Source organism: Juglans microcarpa x Juglans regia, chromosome 8D (genome assembly GCF_004785595.1).
Source record: "Juglans microcarpa x Juglans regia isolate MS1-56 chromosome 8D, Jm3101_v1.0, whole genome shotgun sequence".
NCBI lineage: Eukaryota > Viridiplantae > Streptophyta > Magnoliopsida > Fagales > Juglandaceae > Juglans > Juglans microcarpa x Juglans regia.
Window position 1 is genome coordinate 21,610,367 of NC_054608.1, and position 18,675 is coordinate 21,629,041.

Consider the following 18,675-nt stretch of genomic DNA (forward strand, 5'->3'; position numbering starts at 1 on the left):
TAAGGGTTTCCCGAACCCTTGCTGCAATAAGCTCTGCCCATACTTGCCCGTACGCAAGGCCCAATCCAAATATCATGCCATCCAACTTATACCTGGGGTCAAAGACGACAGTTACATATAACAAAATATTAGCCTTCGGTAAATCTGCCCAATACTTGTCGTACTTTGTCCTCATAATCAATGACATCTCTCGCATCCTAATGTGACCATCCGCGACCATGTCATCTAATTCTTCTTTTACCCTACATATTTGCTGACATACAATATTGGATGTAGGGTACAAAGTTCCAGATAGCCTCATGGTGACATCATAAAAAAGCCTCAAAAACTCTACAAAATTAGTTACAATTTTCCAATCATCCTCTACGGGTTTCCCCAATCCCCCATGATCATCAAAATATTTAACATATTGGATGTCTTCGTCACCCAATAATGTAAATGCCAGCTTATATTCTTGGGCCGCCTCCAACATCAGAAATGTTGAGTTCCATCGTGTAGGCATATCAGTACAAAGGCCCCTCTTAGATGTTAGGCCCGCAGATCTCGCAGCAACCTTGAATTTGTCCAACCTCGAAGGAGAAGATCTCACCCATCTCACAGCAGTCCTAACCCGAGCAATCGAGTCATGAAGATCTCTCAAACCATCAGTGACAATCAGATTCAGAATATGTGCCGCACATCTCACATGCAGACACTCATCACCCATGAGTGTCTTATTTGCCTCTCTAAGATAGGTCTTTAGATGTCCCAATGCAACTTCGTTAGACGAGGCATTATCGACTGTGACTGTAACCACTCGGGTCAACCCCCACTCCTTTATTGCGGCCTCCAAGGCCTTTCCAATTGTCTCACCCTTATGATCGGTGATTTTACAAAATTTTATAATTTTCTTTTGCAATGTCCAATGACAATCAATAAAATGCACAGTCAAAGACATATAATTAAAATTTTGGATCGATGTCCAAGTGTTAGTGGTGAGACAAACAAATTGATTCGCCAATTGACCCCTCAACTTCTCCTTTTCAATGTAATAATATTTTTTTACATCCTTTGCCACCGTGTGGCGAGAAGGAATGTTAAACCTTGGTTCCAAGTAGCGAGAATACGCTTGGAACCCTTTCCCATCAACAATTTGAAAAGGTAGCTTGTCCATTATGACCATACGAGCTGGGTGTCTTCTACACTCATCGGGATCATACTGAGTATACCCCTTCAAAGTTGCACCCCCACTAGTCTCATCCGCCATTTTTTAAGTCCAATTTCTAGCCTAGATTGGCTTTTGTCTTGTAATGATCTTAATATTGGACTTTTTTTGCATTGCTCTTCTAAGTGCACCTTTAATTGTGAGGTGCCATGTTTCCTATAGTGACATCCATAAATGTTTCCACAATAGTTACACTTGGCTTGGGGGTTACTTGAGTCACCACCCTCTAGTTTGGTGAAATGACTCCAAACTATTGAAGCAGGTTTCTTGTTGGGCTTGGGGGCGGGGCAAGGTGCCGTAGGGCTAGGGTAGGGGTTTGACTAGGAGGGGTAGGTGTAGGTGTAGGGGTAGGGGTAGGGGTAGGGGTGCCCTCGGCCTGGAAAGGAGAGCTCGCACTAGAATCTGCTGGCATATCCATGAACTCAAGCAAACAACAAATCTGAAATTATAGAAAACATAACAAATATATAATGAACATAAAAAAAAATTAGAATAAAAAATTAGACCATATAATTCATCAAACAATTGTAAAAAATTTAAAGTCATAAATTTTAGGCATTAAAAAGACACATTAATTATTCAAGTTATAAAAAGACTTATAGTGGTTTTAGTTATTTTTATTGTACTATTTTAATTATTTCTCCGAACTCAAAATATGGGATGAGATGTTGATATGAATGGATAATAATGATTATGGTCGCTTTACAAAAGGATGGATGTCCAATTGTCCATATCGATAATGGGCATGCACCATAATTATTGTGTTAGTATGAATGTTCCAAATTTGTTGAGGGCTTTGTCTTGTCACCCTAAATGCTTTCTTTTTACTAAAACAACATGTTTATGCAAATTCTCTTTTGTGTTCAAATGAATTTGACATTCATAATATGTATATATATATTTATAACTTGAAAGACTATAAGGCATAAGCATAGCAACTATATAAATTATAATGAACATAAAAAAAAAAAAGTAGAATAAAAAAAAGTACCACTTGACATTCATAATTTCATATATATATATATATATATATATTTCATCTTAATTCATTATATTGAATTTCGAAATACCCTAGTGCATTCTTTTTTTTTTTTTTTTGTTCAATTTGGTAGGGAACATCAAATTTTGTTTTTAAACCCCTAAATTAATTTTTTAAACCCCTAGTGCATAGCAATTTTAAAGATTAAACCCCTAAATTAATTTAGGGGTTTCAAAGATTAAAACCCCTAAATTAATTTAGGGTTTCGGATTGGGCTCTTTAGGGTATTTCGAAACCCTAAATTAATTTAGGGGTTTCAAAGATTAAAACCCCTAAATTAATTTAGGGTATTTCGAAACCTTAAATTAATTTAGGGGTTTCAAAGATTGAAACCCCTAAATTAATTTAGGGTTTCGGATTGGGCTCTTTAGGGAATTTCGATTAAAACCCCTAAATTAATTTAGGGTTTCGGATTGGGCTCTTTAGGGTATTTCGAAACCCTAAATTAATTTAGGGGTTTCAAAGATTAAAACCCCTAAATTAATTTAGGGTTTCGGATTGGAGCCCTAGACACAATAATATTGAAATTCAGCGATTTACACACATTATATAATGCAAAAAAAAAAAAAAATCACAGCACACAATTCACGGGTCACATTCAAAATTTCAAAAATCAAACCACATGCACAATCTAAACTCCACAGCACACAATTCACAAAATCCCATCCTCCATCTCCGATAAACCCCATCCTTCCTCCAATCTCCATTAAATATGTAAATAAAAAAAAAAATTGAAGTGTCGAATTTGGGTTTCTTACCTTCGGAGATGAAGAGAGAGGAACCGGGTGCGAGTCCGAGTCGTGCGACGGGGATGGCGATGCAGATAGATGGACCGGGTGGCGGCTCACGGCTGCGAGAAGTAACTCAGAGAGAGAGAGAGGCGAGAGCGAGGCTGCGCCGCTGCGAGAGTTAGAACTGAGAACTGAGAAGTAGGGGGGCTGCGTAAGGGTTTCGGTTTTAATTCTAAACCCAGGCATGAAACGACGTCGTTTCATGCCTGGGGTTTTTTTTTTTTTTTTTAAATATATGTAAATAACGTATAATATATAATATAATTATATATAATTATAATTATATATATAATAATATCCGGCGGGGCGGGGCGGGGTATATCCGGGGCGGGGGTCACCCCAGCCCGCCCCCGCCCCCGGATGTTGCCCCAGATGCGGGCGGGTGGCCCCGCCGCCCGCATCTGACGGGCTGGGTGAACCGCCCCGCCTAACGGAGGCGGGGCGGAAGCGGGTCGGGGCAGCGGGGGCGGGGCCCCGCTGCCCACCCCTACTATTTATGATGTTTAGAAAATGATTATCATTGCTCTAAGCCATATGTTTTGACTGACTGAATAATGCCACCATTCTGGTCTATAGGCTCATTAGTGATGTGGGAATTCAAAAGGGGATGTGCCCTTTCAATTGTTGTTCATAAGTACTTAGAATTTCAGTCTCCAACCATGGTGGGTGGAGGGGATGGGCCAGTCATGCGTCCTTCCTTGTATATTGGAGACTAACGTTCATGGTACTGCATTCTTTTACCAAACTTGGAAAAATGTCAGTTTCAGGTGATATGTTCATGTTTTGGATGAAACACACATTTCAATCCAAGTGGTTTCATATTTGAATCTTGAGGAGGCCTATACATTTAGCTAGATATTTAATGATAGACATGATAGAAATGGACCAAATGGTTATGAACTTTTCTGTTCTTATCCATGTAATGGGGGGGTTGGTTCAACGCCATAAATTTAGTCCCTTGACCTCGGGGCTCCAAGAAATAAAATGTTTAATGAACAGTCGCCATCACCCTCCCATTGCCTTTCAGCTTTTCTTAGAGAGAGAGATGTGTGTATGCATGGTTGGTTCTATTCGAAATTTTATCATTGGGCTAAAAAATCAATTTGAAATATTTCTAATTATTACAGATACATTGAGTTACGTTGAAAAGTATTACAAGTTGTTAGCTTCAAATACTCAAAGTCTTCTAATTAATAATGATGGAGACGGTGGTGGGGTTGAAGGAAAATGGACTTGAGAGAGGTTTGATTGAGAATCCATTCATGCATGAAACTAAGATGCCATTGTCATTGTGGTTCTGTCCAGATTTTTAGAGTTTTATTTTTGTCAGGTTTATGTACACCTATTATATTGCTTCTAGTTTGTACAGGTTGTAACAAATGCTCCTTTCCCATATGGCGTGCAACATCATCAAATACCAGTTTCTAATTCAGCCAAGAGAGCTATTTTGTGATTGTTGGAAGAAGAGCTAATTGCTGGAAAAATTTTTGATTTTTTGCAAACAATTTGTTGTGTATTAGAGTTTGATTAAAGCAATGTATGTATTTTGTAATATTCTTAGCAAATTAGTTCAAACAATGTAATATGTAGTTGATTGCATCTTGTATGTTGCATGCATTTTACATGATGAATATTGAGTTTTTTTATTTTTACATGCATTTAGTTAAAAAGTTAATTAATTGTTTATAGGCTCATGTTGTATTAAGAAGTAAGACTAAAATAGATTTATATTGATTTTCTATTGAGAATATGATTTTAAATTCTAGATGGAGACAAAATATTTGAAGTTCAATTAATAATAAAAAAGCTTTTGTAAAAAAAAAAAAAAAATCCGGGTTCAACCTAGAACCCGGATTTCTGGGTTTCAAAAAACCTGGATTCACCTGGGTTTTGGTCAAGTGGAAAACCGGGTCCCAGTCTGGGTTTACCCGGGTTGGAACCAAGACGAACACTCTTATTTTCCACGGTAAGAAGCCAAAATGGATTTTTTACCCATTTCAAGCATCGCCATGAACTTCCCCTTCCCTCCCCCTTCTTCCTCCACTTGACCCGAGGCCCATAGCCTCCCTCCAGCACACAGGCTCTCTCCCTCACATGCACGGGTTCCTTACTCATCCACCTACTGTACGCCGCCGTGCGCAGCTACCCAGGTCACCGCACCTCCACCACCTCACACCACTGACCGCCTCTCTCAAACCCAACCACCATGGACCTCCCTCTCCCCCTCAATCGTACGCACGCACGAAACCATAAATGGGTTTCGCATGGCTTCAAGGACACCGACAGCCTTAGCACCGCCGTGCGCTGGTTCTAGCTCCACCAGGCACCTCCCCTGGCCACCATGACTCCTCCCCGAGCTCCTCCAAGCCAGCCAAGTGCTCCCCCTCTCCCAAGCTCTCTCACTCTCTCACAAACTCTCCCTCATTCCCAAGCTCGATCCGCTGCTGTAGACCACCGTTGCGCCATCCCAGCGCCACCACAAGTTCCACCACACCTCCCTCAGCTCCTCCATGGCCAGCCGAGCCTTCCTTCAAATTCCCATGTCGAGACCCACGACCTTAGCTCCTCCACGAGCCGCCTTGTCTCCGACGTGTGCGCCATCTCCACCACGAGACCACCACTCCAGGACCACGACCCGACCCTTCTACACTCAGACCCGCACCTCTAGCCACCTCCAATGGCCAAGACAACCATTGTACGTGGCTGCCTGCCACTATACAAGGCTAGATATGCTGTGTACCGCCCCTCACCGCCACCACGAGGCCACTATAAGCCCTTCCAAGACCACACTTAGCTATCCAAAAGCCCAAACAGCCACTGTATGTGGGTTAGCCACCACGTATGACCCTTCCGGCATCATCAACAGTGACGATCAGTGAGCAACGCACGGGTTATCCCGTCGATGGTATAACCCTATATCCCTTGTTAATTATGTTATTAGCTGATTGGTTAGGTTGTGGATTGTGCTGTTAGTATTGTGGAGCTTGTTGTATTGTGATGTGCTGTGTAGTGAAGTGTGGAGCGTAGTTGGTAATTATGATGTGCAGTGTTATGGACTATGCTGTGTAGTGTTGTGGACTGTGCTGTAATGGTGGCGTGGCATTGTGTAGATTGGGAAGAGAGTGTGTACTCTCGTAGCGTAGTGTGAGATAATGAGAGTATATGTAAAATATACCCTCTTGGTGGAATGTGAAGAGTACACGCGGAGTGTACTTTGTATAGCGTAATGTGTGTGAAGGGAGGATGGAGCGATGCACCATATGGCAGGTATGCCGTAGTAGTGATGGATTGTAGCGTGTGTGAAGGGAGTATACGTGGAGTGTATTCCATGAGATGCAGCGATACACCGTGTGGCGTGTCGCAAAGATAAGGATGGGCATAGAGCGTGGTGAATAGTGTCGAGAACTGTGGAACAATGTCTCGAAATAGTTGTAGTGTAGCCTATAGTCTGAGGTGACGGGTGTCACCATGTAGTTGACTCATGGCTGGGTGTATGGGTGAAGTAGTAGAACAAATGTAAAGAGTGCGCCGTAGAAGCATGACTGAGGAATGTCATAAAGTGACATGGTTACCAGCAGTCGTGCTTATGATAGGTAAGGAGTTAGCATAGGAATGGCGCAGCGGGATCGTGATGAGATGTTACGATGTGATAGGAGTACGTGAGGAACCGTACTCGTGAGGAACCGTACTCATGATGAGTTAGGAGTGGGCGTAAGAATGACATAGAAATGGCGTAGCAGGATGTCAAGTGACGTGACACGGTCACGGTGTAGCTTGGGAGTAGTCTCGAGCTATATGACGTGACATAAGGAGTGGTTGTGAATGGAGTCTTGTCGTGTTAAGTGTTGGGATGAACTGTCAAAAGGGACGGATAGCATGAAGAGTCATGCTAGCCGGGTTAAGAGAAGGTTGATATCAGAGTATGGTGCTTGTTACACAATAAGGTGATCAACGTGTTATTTGTTGGTTTTTAAGTGATAAGGGGGTAAGGTATGCGTATAATTTGGTTAGACACATGTGCCAGATGGATTCACCATATGTAATGGATAATCTGTCCTACGTACAGTTACACGGTGCTTAAGCCACAGAGTTGACTTAGAGCCGTATAGTGTGTATGGATGAGAATAAGGATTTAGTGTGGGGTAAGGTGCACAAAGGTAGTGATGGGTGTATTGTCTAGGATTGGGATGCATGATTCTGTCGGTCGGAATCATGCGTCGGAATGTGGTTAATAGGAAAAGTAAGACGAATGTGTTAGTGTCTTAATCCTAAGGTGAATCATGGGTTCACTTTAGTGATGAGCACTCGAGACAAGAACGTCGAGTTTGGAAGAGGTAGTGATCGTAAGTGGTCCCCGAAAGTGTTAGCATAGTGAAGGACATGTAAGAGTACGGGATAGAAGGAGAGCGTTCTAAGTGAAGTGTAGCTCTATTTATAGTTTAAGTTGCTTATGCATTAGATAGAGAATGATGTCAAGGTTATGTTGATGCATGTAGGTTGTCATCTGACACGCACATGAATGGATTACATGGTATGAAAGTAGCATGGAGTCCAGGTAAGTATTACGTTCATATTCTTCTAGAGCTTTCTAAAATATAAGAAAGGAAAACGAAACGCTTTCTCTTTACGATGTTTTACTAAACGACACGAAAGAAATTTTACGAAAGAAAATGCTAAATGTTCAAAGGTATAAGTATGTACGGCCCTCCTTGGCAGCCCTTTTTTACGCACCAAAAGTATTAATTGTACGCATGTGAATGGATGAGTATATGCTATATCTATTGTATGTATTTTCTAAGAAAATCAATGAACTAATGTTTTTTGATGCCATGAACTGATGTTTTACAGATGCCATGAAAAGATGATGTTTAAGCTCATGCTTTTAAAAGACCTTTTTTTATGAATGAACTGTTAAATGAAAAGGAATTGAACTGTAAGAAAGGATTGAAATGAAATGAAAGGACTGAATGTTTAATGTATGAAAATGTGTAATGGCCACATGAATGAATGGAAATGGTACCAATGAATGGGCAGATTGCAATGCCGGGAAGTTGTACTGGTAGTACACCTAGTGTTGCTCTCTAACTGAAAAGGGGTTCCCAACCCGTGGCCATGGGGGGAGTTCGGGTCCAAAGGAAGACCACTAACCGCAACACACGAGGTGTAACAGTATGTACCGGGAAATGAAAGTGATAAGAAAGTATGAATGCATGAATGCACGCATTCTTTAAGAAATGAAGGCACTGACGGGAGACACGTTTTACCAAAAGAAAGGCCAATATCAGGACTCATAATCCTAATGCAATATTTATGTCTGAAACCCTTTTGCATGATGTAAATATTGCTGCTGTTGTCAATAGATTAGGATTTTTCCATTTTGTTTATAATCCCCCCACTAGGAAATGGGGTGGGCTTTTGTCTATATGGCATGATGGTGTAGATGTTGAAACTGTTTTCATTTCCAGTAATGTAATAGCTATGTTTGTCAACTCTGACCCTGCTCATACTCCATGGTTACTCACTTTAGTTGACTACCCAGCTCAGAAAAAGCATAAACCTAACTTCTGAAACATCTTGAATACTCTATTTGAAAACTATCATGGTCCCTTGCTTTCCATTGGTGATTTTAACTCAATCCTCAAACAATCTGAAAAATCTGGAGGAAGGCCTTTTGCAACAACTTTGTCTCTAAATGATTTGGCTTTATATATGGAGCAACAAGGCATGGTTGACTTAGGTTACATTGGTACCCTTTACACTTGGACTAATAACAAACATGGCCTTAATAACATTAAAGAAAGACTTGATCGTGGTGTTGCTAATATTCATTGGAACACTCTCTTTCCTAATGCAAACATCAAAACCCTTCCTAGACTTTCCTCTAATCATTCTCCAATTTTATTGGACACATCAAACAACCACAAAGGGAAAAAAATCGTTCAAATTTGAAGAGTTTTGGATTAGAGACAATTCCAGTTTTGAAGTGGTAAAATTAGCTTGGTCAACACATGTGACTGGTTCTCCTGCTTTCATTCTTACCAAAAAACTCAAAGCCACGAAACTTGCTTTGAAAAATTGGAACATTAATTGTTTTGGTCACATCCAAACTGCCATCAAGAGTCTCACCTTAAATCTTAATGACCTTTGAAATGGGCAACCAACTCCTGATAATATCATCATGGAAGAGATCACCAAAGAGAACCTTAATGAGCAACATAGAAGAGAAGAATCCCTTTGTCGCCAAAAATTGAGAAACACTTGGTTATCAACTTCTGACCTCAACACCAAGTATTTTTATAATTCCACTATCATTCGGCGAAGAAAGAATAACATCAATTTTTCTGAAACTAGAAGACAACCATTGGACCTCGGATCCCTCCATTATTAGGGAAAAATTCTGCAATCATTTTCAAGGAATCTATAGCCCCACTAACCCCGTTGTTTCGGATGACCTTGAAACTCTCTTCCCCAACAAAATTTCTGATACTAAAAATGAATTTCTTTGCAAAATACCAACTGAGGAGGAAATTTTCAACACAATCAAACACATCCCTTCCACAAAGGCCCCTGGTCCCGATGGTTTCACTAGTCTCTTTTATGAGCACTATTGGACCATTATAAAGGATGATCTTAATGAAGCCAACAAGAACTTCTTCATTCATGGGAAAATTCTAAAAGAAATGAACCACATAAATATTGTTCTTGTTCCCAAAATTGATAATCTGAATGCGGTTCATCACTTCCGTCTCATCAGTCTTTCTAATGTTAACTATAAGATCATTGCAAAAATCCTAGTGAATAGGCTAAAGACCATTCTTCCTAGTCACATTTCTCCTTATCAAAAGACCTTTGTCCCTGGTTTTGTCCCTGGTAGGCTCATTCAGGAAAACACCATTCTAGCTCAAGAGATCTCCCACCATTTGGAAAGAAAAAGAGGCAAAATAGGTAAGATGGCAATAAAGATTGATATGGAAAAAGCTTTTGACTTTATGGAGTGGTCTTTCATACTCTCTATTTTTAAAGCTCTAGGATTTAGGCAAACTTGGATTATGTGGATTAAGGAGTGCATCTCTACAGTTTTTTACTCAATCATCCTCAATGGTACTCCATCTGGTTTAATTCATCCTGGTAGAGGTCTTAAGCAAGGAGATCCCCTATGTCTCTTTCTGTTTATCTTTGGCAGTGAGATGCTCTCAAGATTGATTCTTAGGGAAGAAAACAGACAAAACTTGAAAGGGATCAGTATTTCAAGTAGTGGTCCCACCCTCTCTCATCTCCTTTTTGCTGATGACCTAATACTTTTTGGTGATACAACTATTAATTCTGCTCAAGCATTTGCAAGATGTCTTTAAATCTACTCTTCTTGGTCTAGTCAAAAAATCAATTTTGGAAAATCATCCATTCATTTCAGTAACAACACTCAAAATAGAATCAAATGAGAGATCAAAAAAATCCTAAACTTCAAATCCTCTCCACCAAAGTTGAGATATCTTGGCCTTCCTCTTTTCATCCAAGCCTCAAAAAACGTTTTTTTTCAAAGATATCCAAGAAAAGATCCAAAATAGGTTGCAAGGTTGGAAAACAAAGATTTTGTCCCAAACTGGTAGAACATCTCTCATTAGGACCGTTGCTAGTACTATTCCCTCATATTTCATGAATACTATGTGGGTTCCAAAATCTTTCACAAAAAAATGGATGCTTCCTTCAAAAGATTCTGGTGGGGAACTGAGAATAAAAAAGCCTACACTCCCAAATCTTGGAAATCTATTTGTTAACCTAAATCTTTAGGAGGATTAGGCCTTAAAAACATCTCCTTTTCAATAGAGCCCTGATTTCAAAATTTGCTTGGAACCTTGTAAGCGATTCAAGTGGTCTTTGGAAAACTTTTTTGGTTAACAAGTATATGAGAAATACTACTTTCTTTGAAGTGAACTCCAAATCTACTGATTCCTAGTTTTGGAAAGGCTCCTTAAACAAAGAGACTTCATCAAATCAAGTTGTTGCTTCCAGATTAATAATGACATCATAGCCAGAGCTTGGTCTGACCCGTGGATCCCATCATTGTAAAATTTCTCACCAAGAACAAATCAAAACAATCCTCCAATTGACCCTACTCTAAAAGTCATGGAATTAAAGTTGGAAGAACCAAGGAGATGGAACACTATTCTCCTCCAAGCCCTATTTGCTGCTGACACTGTTAATGAAATTTAAAAAATCCCTCTGTCTCCATACAATTACTTAGCTGTGGAGGACAAAATAAAATGGGTTCATCATTCCTCTGGAAACTTCTTGGTCAAATTAGCCAATACAGCTCTGATTAATAATTTCCATAATGATCATACTTTTCAACCTAACGAAATCTGGAAAAGCTTTGGAAGTTAAAGATGCAAGATAGGCTAAAACTCTTTCTCTGGAAAATACTTCATAACATCTTGCCTACTACATCCCTTTTAAAAAGAATCCTTTCTCTAGAAGATGAGCAAATTATTTGCCCTTTGTCCAATGTAGGGGAGGAAAGTCTCACACATCTCTTTCTTAGTTGCCTTTTCTCTAGGATTCTTTGGAAAAATTCAAAATGGCCCATAAAAGCTGCCCAAATTGCTTCATCTGAAATCTCTTGTTGGCTCAAAATAATTGTCAACCCAGAAATTGAACTAGCCATTCCAGAAAATGAAGTTCAAGAATTCCAACTTTTTGCTACTTTGGCAATGGACATCCTCTGGTTTACAAGGAACCAAGTGATTTATAACAACCATCAACCAATATATTTCACGAGTTTTCAAATCTTGTAAAGAACACAAGCAAGCATGGATTCTGAAACAGCATGAAGAAGAGACAATCTCTCTACATGAACGGCTTCCAGAAGGCTTCTTTTTGCTGTCTTTTGATGTTGCAGTCAGAAACTATGGTAGTGTTGTTGTAGCAATCTGCCAATCTAAAACAGGAACCCCAGTTTTTGTAAACACAATTTTTTTGCACAGCACAAATCCAAATGTAGGTGAAACTGTAGCAGCCCAGTTAGCAATTCAAGAAGCACATGATAGAGACCTAAGGAAAATTTTTATTCAAGGAGACTCAAAGCAAGTTGTTCAAGCCACAATCAATGCAAAGCAACCTATAGATTGGAAAATGCAATCCATTATCAGGGACATCAAGCACATTCTGAGCAGTTTTGAAGATTGGAAAATGAAAAAAATACATCGATCTCAAAATTGATGTGCACATAACATGGTGAAATGGGCTGCTTTCAACTATCTATATGGAAGCATATCCCTCATTTCTATTCCTTAATATCTCTTAAGTTTTCATAGTAGAAAGGACCCCCCTTCCTTACTTGTATAATTTCCTAAGAACTTATTGCATTTTAGGTTATTATATTATTAATGAAGTATCTTGCTTAGAAAAAAAAAAAAAAAACTTCAAGAACTTGGTCAGCAATTTACAAAAATCTGGAAACGTCATTAATGCAAGATTTTCTAGAGCTATCAAACGGTGAAGTATTTTCAAGAGAGAGTATTGCCAAACTTTCGACTCTCCCCACAACACTGACTTCGTTCACTCTAATACTTGCACCAATTTGCACTTGAGACTTTACTAACTTTAGAGAATTCAACTTTTGTGAATATAATGTCACAATTTTTAAAGGGATAACTGTAAGGGTTTTATTTAAAATGTTATGCAACTTCTCAAGTCCCTCTTATACAAACAAAACTCAAGATACAGACAGTTTGATACCCAAAATAGACTTACAAGTCCAACGAGTTCAAGTACCAGATCAGATTCCAAAATAGAACAATAAATTAACAAGAATATAAAACAGTAATCCAAGAAAACAAGAAAATAAAGAATATAAAGAAAATAGAGAAAGAACACAACCAATTTACATGGTTCGACCCTAATGATCTACGTCCATGACAGGAATGGCCTTAGAGCTTTATTGATGATCATTGTCATTCACAGAGAAGCCTCAGAACAACTAGCTTACAAACCCTCTCTCTCACAAACCAAAAAATCGCATAGATTTTCTCTCTCAGTGAAACCCTAGTTTCTTCCTATCAGACTCTCTCTCTCAATCTTTCAATAATATAGACCAAAAGAATGAATGAAATCAAATGCCCATCGGTATCCCATAGCGACAAATATATACTATTGAGCAGATGCCAACACGTGTTGCAATCCTGCGCCTCAATCACTTGAGGATGCAGCTTAAGGGTCATGGCCTTAACACACGATCAGCTATCCATGTTTCATTAAGCTTCAAGGGTCCAAATTTAGCCATCATTCAATTATTCACATAAGAGAACAAACATATCAGAAATAAAAATGAAACAAATAAATGTATTGACATACCATTTACAATTCCACCTTGGCAAAACATTTATTGCCAATTTATTTCATCAATTCTCATCTTTGGCTAATTCCTGCATTTGTTCCCTTAATGGAGACAGTCTCTAGATTCCATACCAACTGTATCTGAACTTAGACCAAGGAAGAGACTTGGTCATCATATCTGAGAGGTTATCCTCAGTTGAGACCTTCTTCACACCTACAACTTTAGACTCTATAACATCCCTAACAAAGTGAAACCTTATGTCAATATGTTTGGACCTTTCATGGTAAACTTGATTTTTTGCTAAGTGTAGTGTGCTTTGATTATCACATTGTACTGTGATATTGCCATTGAAAATATTTAATTCACTTGCAATACCCTCTAATCATATGGCATCTTTTGTAGCTTCAGTCAATGCTATATATTTAGCTTCTGTGGTGGATAAAGCCACAACAGATTGTAAGTGAGATTTCTAGCTAACAGCACCCCCAAAAGCAGTAAACATATACCCAATTAAGTACTTCCTATTGTCTACATTCCCTGCAAAGTCAGAGTCTACAAAACCAATCAACTCACAACCCTTTTCAACATTATTTCCAAAACTGAGACCTAACTTAGTAGAGCTAGCCAGGTACCTTAATTCCCATTTAATGGCATGCCAATGGGGTTTTCCAGGATTCCCCATAAATCTACTAACTACACTCATAGCAATAGTCAGGTCAGATTTAGAACAAACCATTGTGTACATTATACTTCCCACCATGCTAGCATAGGGGATTTGTTGCATAAAGCTAATATCTGATTATGTTTTAGGAACCTAATCTACAGACAATTTGAAATACTGACCTAAGGGTGTGTTCACAGGTTTCACATGTTCCATACTAAATTTTTTTAAAATTTTAGAAATATAATTTTTTTAGGACAAATATAGCACCCTAGCACTTTTGTCTCTTACAATGTCCATTCCTAATATTTTCTTAGCTTAAACTCTGATTTTAGCATGCATTTAACTTGTTCAATTAAATCAGTGTCTTTACAAGCCACCAGCATGTCATCTACATATAGTAAGAGATAAATAAATATTCCTTTTCTTCCTTGCAATAGACACAACTATCATAGAAACTCCTTTTAAAATTATTACTAATCATGTGTTTGTCAAACCTTTTATACCACTGCCTAGGTGATTGTTTAAGGCGATATAGATATTTTTTAAAAAGACACACTTGATTAATTTTATCTCATCAGTAAAACCTTCAGGGGGTTGCATATAAATTTCTTCTTCAAGTTCTCCATGCAGAAAAGAAATTTTAACATCTAATTGTTCTAAGTGCAAGTTTTCAAAGGCTGTATAGGCTAGCAGTAACCTGATTGAGTTATGTTTAACCATAGGAGAGAAAATTTCATTAAAGTCAATTCTCTCTCTCTCTCTGTGTAAAGCATTTGGTTACAAACCTAGCTTTATACTTGGTCCCTTCTATCCCTGGTATGCTTTCCTTTTTCTTATAGATCCACTTGGATCCAACTAGTTTGACTCCTTGAGGTTTAGGCACTAGAACCCCTGTTTTATTCTTATTAAGGGATTCCATCTCCTCATGCATGACAAATATCCATTTGGAGAAGTCTTTACATGTCACTACCTCTTTGTAAGTTCCAGGTTCCTAGTAGACAATCTCATCAACTACTGTTAGGGCAAAGGCTGTTAGTTCAGCTTGACCATACCTTATAGGTGGTTTAATAACTCTCCTTTGCCTATTTCTAACCAAATTATAGGAGCTAACTCCACCTTGATCCATGTCCCCTGAGATTTCTTCCTCTAGGTTACTGCCTTCTCCGGTTTCAAGTTCAGGTTGGGTGTTAACCTACTCCACCTCAACTTGAAAACCCGTTAGGGACTTATCAACTTTTTGGTTTAATTTTTCTTCCTGTACCTGAGCCATTTGTGACTCATTAAAGGTCACATCTCTGCTCACAATACACTTATATCTTCCAAGTTCATCTACCCAAAGTTTGTATCCCTTAAACCCTTTAGGGTACCCTATAAAAATGCACTTAAGTGCCCTAGGTTCTAACTTAGTTTTTGAATGAGCATAGGCAACACACCTAAACACTCTTAGGTAGTCATAGCTGGGAGGTTTCTTTGACCATAACTCCTGTGGGGTTTTAAACTCTATAGCAGGGGGGGAAAACTTATTTATAAGGTAAATAGCAGTGGTGGCAGCTTTTGTCCAAAAGGTTTTGGGCAGCCTTGAGTTAGACAACATGCACCTTACCATTTCTAAGATGGTCATGTTCATTCTTTTAGCTAAACCATTTTGTTTCCCTCATTGTCTTGTGCATAAGAATTCCTTCCTTTTGACAGTACAAGTTAAACTCATTGGACAGGAACTCTAGACCATTGTCAGTCCTTAGCGTCTTGAGTTTTCTACCTACTTGATTTTCCACTGAGACTTCCACTCATTGAATTTCTCAAAAGTGTCACTTTTGTTCTTTAGGATGTATATCTAGACCTTCCTAGAGAAATCATCCACTAAGGAGAGGTAATAACTCCTTCCACCATGTGAATTTCCTCTTGTAGGTTCCCAGAGGTCAGGATGAACATAGTCTAGGGTTTGTTTGGTGTTATGAGTTGCTGACTTAAATTGACCCTCTTTGACTTTCCATAGATGCAATCTTCACAGAACGGTAACTTCCTTAGGTTTTGGTCAGCAACCCTTGTTTTTGCAATTCTAAAAGGCCCATTTGACTTACATGTCCAAGCCTCCTATGCCATAACACATATTTGCTTTCTACAGTGTTCTGTATAGGGAATGCTTCCCCAACTACAGTTTTTTCAAGTAGTGTATATAACCCATTTTTAATTACCTCTTTCATACTAACTAAAGAGTCTTTAATACCCTAAGAACCCCTGCCTTAGATTTGAAAGTGCAACCTGATAAATCAACCATGCCATGAGAAATTAAGTTTCTCTTTAACTCAGGTATAAACCTGACCTCCCTCAAAATTCTTTCAGTACCATTGTGCATTTTTAGTCGAACTGACCCTATTTCCATGATTTTGCAGGACTTATTATTACCCAGGATTACATGTCCCCCATTTAACTCAGAAAAAGTCTCAAACCAATATCTAATTGGACACATGTGGAAGGAGCAGCCAGAGTCCATAATCCACTCTGTTTTTTAATCAACTTCACTCACAGTGAGTACCTCAACACTCTCATATCCCTCTAAGACCACAAAGGCATCCCTGCCTCTTTAGGCTTATTCCTAAGGTTTGTTCTCCTCTCAGGATAGTTTTTCTTGAAGTGCCATTCCTTTTGACAGTGAAAACATTTAAAATATTTTCCCTTTGACTTAGACCTAAATTTCTTGGTTTCATTCTTGCCACTCTTCTCTCCCTTTTCTGTTCTATCCCTAACAGACAAACGCTCCCCAAGATCTTGTTTGGTATCTCCTTTGTTTTGTAGTTCCCTAGTATGAAGTACAGATTGTACTTCATCTAATGGCAGTGAGTCTCTACCATACATCATGGTTTTTTTTAGACTTAGTTATGATGAGTCCAAAGAACTCATTAAGAGGATGGTTTGATCCTTATCCTCGACCGTAATGTCTATATTTCCTAGGCCTAGAATAATTTTATTGAACTCATCAAGATGCTACCCTATTGGAGTCCTAGGGGTCATCTTGAAAGTATAAATCTTGGTTTTCTTGTGAAGTCTATTAGCTAGGGATTTGGTCATATACAGATTCTCTAATTTCATCCATATACCAACAACAGTGTCCTCACTAGCCACCTCTCTTAGAACTTTATCCCCAAGGGAGAGGATTAGGGCACTGTATGCTTTCTGGAGAATGTCCTTATGGACAGTCTCCTTTTCTTCCCTTTTCGAGGAAGAGTCTTTTTTTTTCCCCCTCACCAAGGAGGGCATTCTGCAGTCCATTTTGGACTAGGAGTGCCCTCATCTTGATCTTCCATAAGCCGAAATCATTTTCCCTAGTGAATCTTGCTATATCAAACTTCATGGTCCCCGTCGACCTAGGCTCTAGATATCACTTGTTATGCAACTTCTCAAGTCCATCTTATACAAACAAAACTTAAGATATACTATTTGATACCAAAAATAGACTTACTAATCCAACGAGTTCAAGTACCAAATCAGATTCCAAAATAGAAGAAGAACTTAACAAGAATATAAAACAGTAACCCAAGAAAACAAGAAAATAAAGAATATAAAGAAAATAGAGAAAGTACACAACCGATTTACGTGGTTCGACCCTAATGGTCTACGTCCACGGTAGGAATGGACTCAGAGCTTTATTGATGATCAATGTCCTTCACAGAGAAGCCTCAGAACAACTAGTTTACAAACCTTCTCTCTCACAAACCAGAAAATTGCACAGATTTTTTCTCTCAGTGAAACCCTAGGTAGAAACCCTAGTTTCTTCCTCTCAGACTCTCTCTCTCTCTCTCTTGAAGTCTATCAATAATACGGACCAAAAGAATGAATGAAATTGAATGCCCATCGGTATCCCATAGCCACAAATATATACTATTGAGCAGATGCCAACATCGCAATCCTGTGGCTCAATCACTTGATGATACAGCTCAAAGGTCACGAGCTTCACATGCGATCAACCATCCATGTTTCATTAAGCTTCAAGGGTCCAGATTTAGCCATCATTCACTTATTCACATAAGAGAGCAAACATATCAGAAATAAAAATGAAACAAATAAATCAATTGGCATGCCATTTTTGTGTGTCAAGATTTACTTCCAAAGAAAAGTCTTGATTACACTACTAGTTCATCCATCAAAGTAAAGTTGGGATTGAATAATTTGTATGCTAGAGTTTACTCCCAAAGGAGAAATCTGGTGATACAACTAGTTCATCCACATAATTTAATTCTTGTGAGAACACTTTGTGTATCAAGATCTACTCCTAAAGGAGGGTTTTGATGATACTATTAGTTCGTCCATAATTGTTTAAATTTTGATTATTATTTGTGAGTGTTGAACTCAAAGCATTAATGTGATTAAAATGTTTTCTTGTAGTAGGTATACTAATATCTTTACAAGGTTTTTTGTACATAATTGACTTTAGTATAGAGAAATATGAGCATGTCAAATTTACACTAAGAGTTGTAGACCTTGGTTTATCCATTTTGAGTCTTAACACAAATTATTATTGAGAATAATTATAAGGATCAGAAAAGTACAATGTTTAAGAATATTTGTTTTATTACTACATATCAAACTAAATGAATTTCTTAGTTTTGTACATAATGGTTTACTTCAGATGCATTATTATTTCAT